We start from the raw sequence: 8,609 nt of genomic DNA, 5'->3' as shown, positions 1-8,609 counted from the left end.
CCTCTGTGGCGTATTTATTTGTGTGTGTGTGTGTGTGTGTGTGTGTGTGTGTGTGTGTGTGTGTGTGTGTGTGAGAGAGAGTGGGCAGGGCTCCTGTGCAAAGTGCTGCCAGGGTGTGTGTGTCTGTGTGTTTTGGTGTGTATGTTTGTGCCTGAATCAGGTTTGTGTATACAGGACGAGCACGTGTGTGAGTGTGCACACAGTACTGAACCAAAGTAATTAAGCCCTCTCCGCTGGTATTTCACTGGGAACTGGGCAGAGAAAAGTCATTAAGTCATTAAATAGGGATAAAATATATTCAAAAGCCATATCTTAAAGGAATAATAAGACTTTTTCCCAAGAGTTAAATGAGTTCGTTCATACCACTCGCTCATATATATCTGTGCAAAGCTGGAGCGTCCTGTAGAGTTGGTGCAGTTTGCACCTAGTCTCCAAGTTAGGCTGTATACCAGAGCTGTTCAAACTGTAAGGGAGAGTTTCCGGTGGTGGTGGTGTTTACTCTTGTCTCTATCACGTCTTTTCTTCCAGTGAAGTTAGCACGCTTACAAGCTACGTCACTTTCTGATAGCTACTCGCTGTAGCCTCCAATCTGCCCTGAAGACGTAGCTTGCTCAGAGGGTGTATTATAAACTTTTGTCTTGTAAAGCTGACAGTGTCAAAGCTCTTATCAAGTAACAATCACCGCCACGTTCAGCGGCAGAAAAAAATTGTTAGAAAACTGCAATTGCTACAATTTTGACACAAATTGTAGCAATTCAGACATAAATCAATCAAATCTGAACACGCTGACACGATACACACATTTTTAGATTCATTGGGACTTACATTTTCCAAAGCCAGAATGATGTCCAATGTCTGTCAGAAAGAACCATCCAAAAATTTGCTGTGAAATCACAGAAAAAAAGGTCATTATAACTATGTTTTAAAATTTTTCATCAGTATCAAAGTCATTCAGTGCTAGCTGTCATCCATCCACGCATCAGTTTGTACGTTTTAGAGATGTTCGTAGGTTTATTTTTCCACTTTGGACAGAGCTCAAACTGCTGTTTACCCCTGCTTCAAGTCTTTATGCTAAGCTAGGCTAGTCATCTCCCAACTTCAGCTCCATTCTGTGTACACACAGGCATGAGTCACGTGTCAATCTTTTCATCTCACTGTCATAAAGAACATGGATAAGATTATTTCCAAAGCAGTCAAACTATTTGTTAAAATGTAGTGGCCCAGGTTCGACTCAAACCCATGGCCCTTTGCTGCATGTCATTCCCATATGATGTCATAAATAATCCTGAACTTCAGCTTGACTGCACATATTAACTTTGCCCTGGTTCCACTTTGTCTGACATAAAGATGGAAATATGAGCAAAAAATAGGTGAGATTTCAGTGCAACTTTTGCTCTATTTTTGCTTGATTTATTTTTCAGTTGTTATTCTGTCTTTGTCCTGCCATGTTTCACATTTTTTTTGTCCCATCAATGATCCAGTCCGGGTCAGATTTTTGCACTGCAGAAATAACCTGACAAATGCACATTCAAATGCAGTTTCTCTGTAGGATACTGAGTTTGCTTCAGGCTGTTAAACGTACCAGATGGCTGGGGTTTTACTGCAACACGACTATTCACGGAGCGCCAGACAACAGAGAAAAACGAAAAACAGAGAGCTGTAAAATAAGTCAGCGTGATTTCTGACACTTGCTGACACTCGTCATATTGTCTCATCCTATAAACCAGCTTGAGCAGGCGAAAGCAAATGTGAGTTATCTGAAAGAACCTTTCACTGTGATTTTCAAGTTTGTCATTTGTGCACATAACAAATCTTGCAGGTTCATATTTTTCACAATAATTCTTTTCTAAAATACTGAATTAAAAATAGGTGTATACACTGTTTCTGCAAGTAGACACAGTAGTAACAGCTGCATGTGACTCCAGAGATACCAAAGTATTTCTGATTCTGAGCTCAAAAAGCAACAGTGAACAATGTCTCCCTCATGTGGTTCATAAAAGGAATCACAGGTAAAGAGGAAATGTTTCACTTTGGAATTGTGTATTCCACTAGGATATAACCTGTAAAGGGCATGATTAAGTCTGCAAGCATGCATACATATGAACATGGACCCACCTTTGCACACACATACATGCACAAATACACACACACACACACATGCACACACACGCACACACACACCCAGAAATATGCTCATTTAATTAATGAATTCAAAACATTTGGAGTAGCTCCAGACTTCAGCCTCAAGGCCAAACGTTCAGCACATAACAGCTTTCTGAGGGATTTGGGGGAAAATTATCACGATGCCATTACATTACATCAGTCAATGTGTCCACGGGCAATAAAGCACCAATGTTTTTCCAAATGCCAATTTCCTCAGACATATTAATTTCACCTTTTTGCATTCTACCATCGCCTTCACTCTGCGCACGCAGCTCAACTGAAAATCAATTAACGAACTGGAAAAACATAAATATGAGACTATATAATGATTTTCTGGCAACATTTGACGAAATCTTTTCTCTGGAAAAGCTTTTCTTTGGAAATGTGACAGCATGTCACAGCAGAGCCCGTGACCTGCACGTTAGTCTGATGAAAATAGGGCATCACCTATAAGGCTCTCAGTGGTCACACTACAATTAATCATAGTCATCGTAGGTTATAACTTAACAACCCACGATTTACAGGTGCCAATGAAATACTCGTTTCTACTGATACTTTAATGTAGATGCAAAGGAAGACTACAAAGAACAAGGGACTAATAACATGATATTTCAGAGGAAAAGACAAATAAATTATACCAGTGTTTCTTCTACATTCATTTAGCAGATGATGAGCGCAACAGCGGGGGGAGGGAAGGAGAGGGGAGGGAGGGAGTGGGGTGGTTGGGTGATCCTATTGGAGTTAATTACTCGCGAGAGCGCGGCCTTGAAAGTGACATCACGTCAGGCACCAGGTCAGAATCAGAGAAGTGTAGTCGTGAGGAATAAGGCAGCGAATTACCGGAGAAAAGGTAGACTTATTAGCCAACTCAGTGACGCTAACTTGGGTAAACTAATTGATATCATTAAGCTAATATCTACACATCATTATGTATTAACTGCTGACTGCATTTTCAGATGAGCGTGTTCAGATACTTCTCTTAGAAGAGAAAGACAACAGATGAAGAAGACGCTAGTCAGGTAGCATCATAAGCCTTTTACTGACTCGTAAATGATGATGGTTAGGTAAAAAATTGTATTTTAATGTTCACACTTGTAATCAGATATGATGTGAGTGTAAACTATATAACGCTGTTAGCGTTACGTTACTCACACTTTTAATGTAATCTTATTAGACAAGTAACATTAGACAGGGAGGAGTTGTTAAACAAAGTGGAGGAGAGCAGAGCACAGCAGCGGGAGAGCTGGGTGAAGGTGCAGGAGAGAGAGATGAGCCTGGGTGCAAACTCTGCCACTGACTCTACAGCCCCATCTAGCTGATCTTTATATGTTTATTTATTATTATTATTATTTATTTAATGTTATTGTTTTATTTATTTTTTACTTATTACATTTTCAACTGGTTAGAGCTGAAGTAACATTTATTTTTCACAAACCAAAGGTATTTATTTTTCTTGACATTGTATATGGCTGAGATATATATTGTAAAAGTTCAATGGTAGCGATAAAAGCCATTTTAAACTGGCCAGCCAATAAATATGTTTTGAAAGTAAAATCTGCTGTCAACTGCTCATTTAGTCATTTGTGTATGCCTGACCCCACTGATCCCCCCCCACCACCCGGAGAGCATGCCCCCCACTGCTGAAAAAAATCCTAGAGGAAACACTGTACTGGCCTGTTGGTTGCTGAGTGTTTGGCCAGTTTCACTCCTCAGCCCCACCAAGTACTCTGCCAGGCTGTCCACTCGGTCCATCCCTGGAATACAGCGCTAATCAACAGCCTGGAAAATATAAGAGTACATCAAAATCAAGATCACAGGCAGAAAAGTAACATATCTGTCACAGTCTTACTTGTCACGAAATGACTTACCAGCTGTTGCTCAGGTGCTGCTGGGGTCAGGGCAGGTTCCCCAGAGGGACCAGCAGTTTGAGTGGCGAGAGTAGCTGGTAGGATGGTGATGTTGGGAGGGGCAGAGGCTGTGCTGGGGATGACAGCTCTTGGGCCAGAGGACGTGGTGTTGCGCTCATACAAAATCTGTTAAATGTAATAAAATAAACATCAAAATAATACAATGACAAGCAAAACAAGAACACCACTGACACTTTTTTGATGCAACATTTCACAAAAAGACTTACAGGCTGTTGCTCAGGTGCGGCCGGGGTGATGGTTTGTGACCCAGCAGTAGCTGTAGCAGAAGAGAAAGTGGTTGTGAGGGTGGTGGGGAGAAGAGGGACAGAGGCTGAGCTGGTGGTTGAGGACCTCTTGCTCAGCAAATTGAAAGCCTGAAACAAACAATACAATTGAAATAAAAATTCACACTATACCACAAGTAAAACAGATGATATGTCACATAATAAAAACACTTACCAGCTGTTGTTGAGGTGGGGCAAGGGTGATGGGTGGTGAAAAAAGGGACAAGCAGTTGCAGCGGGCGTGGTAGCTGGAAGGCCGGCGGGAGTTGGGAGGACAGGTGCAGAGCCGGTAGGGAGGGCTGATGGGCCAGAGTGACTATCTGTGCTCTCATGCACAATCTGCAAAATGTAATACTCTTTTAAAAACGAATTCTTATAAAACTGCATTTAACTAGAGTTTTATCATTGCCTTTTATCTACGTTCTTATTTCTCGATGGCGTTATGTAGTTTTTCCATGTATTTCTGTGAAGCACTTTGTTAACTTGTGTATGAAAAGTGGTATACAAATAAAGTTTAATATTATCATTATTATACAATAAAAATAAAAAATCATAAGCAAATACAGACATAGTACAATAAAAACATGACAAGAATTATTGCCAGTGGTTGCTCAGGTGATGCTGGAGCAATAGCAGATGCAGGACCAGCAGAGGCCTGAAGGAAGGTGGGAGTTGGAATGTGGGCTGAGCTGGTGGTGACAGATGAAGGTTCAGAGGACAGGTCCAGTACTTCAACGGTTGGGTCTAAACCAGTATGTAGCTGGCCCTTGGTACCAATGACTGAGGCGGAGAGTTTCATACTGGTGCGTATATTTTATTTATGTCGAGCACCGTGAAAACTATAGATAAGAAATACAAAAGAAAAATAAGGAACATTAGTTAAAATACACAAGCAGAAATTTCATTAATACATTTACAATGTTGATCGCAAACAAAAGAAAACTTAACACTCATAGCACAAATTACCAAATACTATAAAAGAAGTGCAATTAACTAAAAATTAATAAGAAAAAATACATTCATCAGACAAAAGGTGATAATTAAAGATTCACACAAATAATTAACGCAGCACCATCGCTCAGAAACATCACTCAAAATTAAACAACCACAGGATTAATAATCATATCAATTCAAACTTACATACCTCGTTCCACAACCACGGGGGCTAAAATATTAGAGGAACATCAAGGTACGAGTCTTCTAGAGGATCGTCTGTTTCCTAACAACCCGACAGTAAGAGCTTAGCATTAACAGCAGGGACATGATAATTATGATGGAACCAGTGCGTCATCAAACAACAAAAAAAAACAAAACCAAACTTACTCCGAGTACATCCTGGACATCATCAAACAAAGAGAAGGTGAGCAGCACGCCACCGCAGCGGACAACAGGTGAGCAGTACCAGCAGTGTGAAAGGAAAACACTGGTGGATCATGTCATCTAATTAATCACTTCCTCCCCTTCCTGCCGCCGCATTTTCTCTGACGCTACACAACAATGACCGGTCCCCAGGTAGCAGTATGAACCAACCCGCTGTCATTCACACAGTATCTTCAAAGCCCTCATCTTCCAGCTCCTCCTCGGTGCCGACATCCTCCAGCATCTGATCAGTCTCCTCTGAGTCAGGATGTACATCCTGCAAGGCCTTTCCAGTCTGACGGAATAGGTCATCTATACCTATTAGCTCCCCTGGGACAGACAAGACAATAATAGAGAGAGGAAAATAAGCTTTCGCAAAATTCATAAAAAAAGATTATTCTATTTAATGGATATAACAAATAGCTTCATCATGTTTGAAAGCTAAAACTAACCAGTGTAAACAGCAGGTGGCTGAAAAGAGGGGACAAGCTTCCTTCCAAGCACCCTGACACTGTGTGCGTTCACGCAGTGAACAAGGTCTCCTGAGTAACTGAGCAGGGAGGGAGGGTTGACTGCCAGGGATGCAGCTTCATGGTCCTGGTTCCATCTATTGAGTCCTTCCAGGAGGTACAGCTGGAAATTCAAGCTGTTGGCACTTGTTCTTTAAAGTAGTACAAATGTGAGCACAACTACACGTTAATTTGTTGTTTTTGTCATTTGAAAACATTAATTGTGTCACTGTTTCCAGGATTCTGGTAATGATAACAATAAAATAAAATGTTGAACTGTAAATATTTAATCTCGCTGATGAATAATGATTCATACTGACCTGGAATGAACCTGTTCACATGTAAGTGAAAAGACTCAAGAGATGTGGAACCTCTGGCACACCTGTAGTTCGGTAGGACAATGCCTGCCTTGGTGGTCGTCCCAGTCTGACTGTAGAGGAGCACACCTGGTTCGTCCTAAATGCACTTAACATGCCTCTGCTGGACTTGCCAGATGTGCTGCATCCTCTCCTGGTCCAAAAGAGGGACACCAAGAAAATCTCTGCCCTCGACCCCGATCAACTCGTTAAGAAGCTGTGCAATCATGACAATGGTCTGCTGCTCTCCTCTTGTCTGCCTTCTACAGTGCAGGGCCAGTTCCTCCTTGGTGATCTGCTGGTCAATTAGATTTTCAGTGATGCCAGGGACACCTTCCTGTCGCAGCTGCTCCCGCTTGGCTTGCCGCAGCAAGGCAACATCTCCTCTGTCCCACTCAAAAATACAGCTGGACAGTTTAGCCGTAAAGACAGGATACAGAGGATGTGCATCCTTTGTACATCCAGATGCCAGTCGCCGCATGAAGTGGTAGATGTCAAGCTTGACAACCAGATCTGGCCACCCACCAAATCTTTCTTTCAATTTGGTCTGTCCTCTGCCCTCCCGACAAAAGTCACAGTCTACATAAAGTAGCCGAGGAGGAGCCACACCAGCATTGCTGTATCTGCGGACGAGGTCAGTTGCCATGATGTCCAAGGCAGGACCCTCCTGAGCAGTCGGGACACTGATAAGGATTTGGCCTTTCTCGTTGCTCACAGATGTAAGCCACAAGGCCGTCCCCTCGGCAATGCCTGATAGCTTCTTGATGATCTGTAATGGCACAGACAGGACAGTGAATGATTAAACAATTTATTTAATTTATATGTGAGCGCTCGTATAATAGTACTATGTTTCATTTATAATTTTCATATTTTACATGCATGTATTGCTAATGCTGTATTTTAGACTACTTTTGTTTATAATGTAGTAATTTACGGCGTTAACGGTTAAAAATATTAACCTTCTTTGTAGAGTCCATTTTTAGGATACTGCCGAAGGTGGACGTTACTCCGGCTTTGATGTGGTCCAGCCCGCGGAGAATGCTTCCCAGCCAAACTCAGGTTTGGCTGCCACACCGAGATTTACTCGTGTTGCTTCTTTTCTTTGCTGTTAAACGTGGTTTCTTGTCGGGAGCGGTCCTGTGGGATACAGATGAATATTACCTTTTAGGAGGTTCAGCCATTCCTGCGTTTCTGTGATGCTAACTTCCACCTCTGCAGGAAGTTGTTCTTCGTGGGACTGAGGGCAGACTTGACGCACCACTGACTCACACAGCCTCTAGTGTCACAAACTGGTATTACAACACAGGAAAGGTCAGTGTTGGCTGGTGACCATGCTCGTTTCAGTAGATAACTGAAAAACAACAATGGAGGTCTTGATCATGACATCCTCACTGTGGCTGCTTCACACGCTGTTGATAGTGTTAATTCATTTTTGAACTTTTTAAACTAATGTTCTGGCACCTTCACAGCACAACCACCAAAGCTGACATTTAAAAGTAAAGCTACATGTTCTTTGCCCACATTGCAAACTAACTTAGTTTTGACACTTAAGTTCATACAAAGACATTGAGCTTAACTTGACTGATATTGACACATTTGATGCATACAAAACATTTTGATTTGCTTTGACAGTATATAAATCTGTGCTTGGAATATAAAATACAATCATACTTTTCCCTTATACTTGCATTCAATTTGTGATGTACAAACATTTGTATTTTGCCCATTTTGCATTCAGGCCAGTAGATGTGGCACTGTTCACATGAAGCATCAGGATATAAACCCTTTGTAGAATCACTTTGCTGAGAAAGGAAAACCTCCGACACTGTGGGACTTACATCCAGTATCAGGCAGTTGATTTCTGCAAGAAAAGAAGGTAAAACAGCCCGGGAAATGTTTACTTACGGAGTATTTCACTTACTGACTGCTCACAGAGCCAGGTTTCAGTTCGCAGCGTCCACATATAAAAGTAGTCATGGCACAACATCTTCCCGGTCTTTAGGTTGTGATCCCGCCAGGGGAAAGGAGAAG

At 41.8% G+C, this 8,609-nt stretch overlaps 1 long non-coding RNA gene across 1 annotated transcript; it reads right to left on the bottom strand.

Moving 5' to 3' along the window:
- Positions 1–3,841: 3,841 nt before the first annotated feature.
- On the bottom strand, positions 3,842–7,273 carry LOC130184019 (uncharacterized). The gene is made up of 8 exons (XR_008829910.1): positions 6,543–7,273; positions 6,166–6,374; positions 5,678–6,043; positions 5,499–5,573; positions 4,530–5,193; positions 4,298–4,444; positions 4,032–4,196; positions 3,842–3,942 (listed from the first exon to the last, which is right to left on the bottom strand). It is a non-coding gene; the product is annotated as an uncharacterized LOC130184019 (long non-coding RNA).
- Between the last annotated feature and the right edge of the window lie 1,336 nt (positions 7,274–8,609).

Source organism: Seriola aureovittata, chromosome 16 (genome assembly GCF_021018895.1).
Source record: "Seriola aureovittata isolate HTS-2021-v1 ecotype China chromosome 16, ASM2101889v1, whole genome shotgun sequence".
NCBI lineage: Eukaryota > Metazoa > Chordata > Actinopteri > Carangiformes > Carangidae > Seriola > Seriola aureovittata.
Note: the sequence above shows the minus strand (reverse complement) of the source record. Positions and strands in the feature narration are given on the sequence as shown.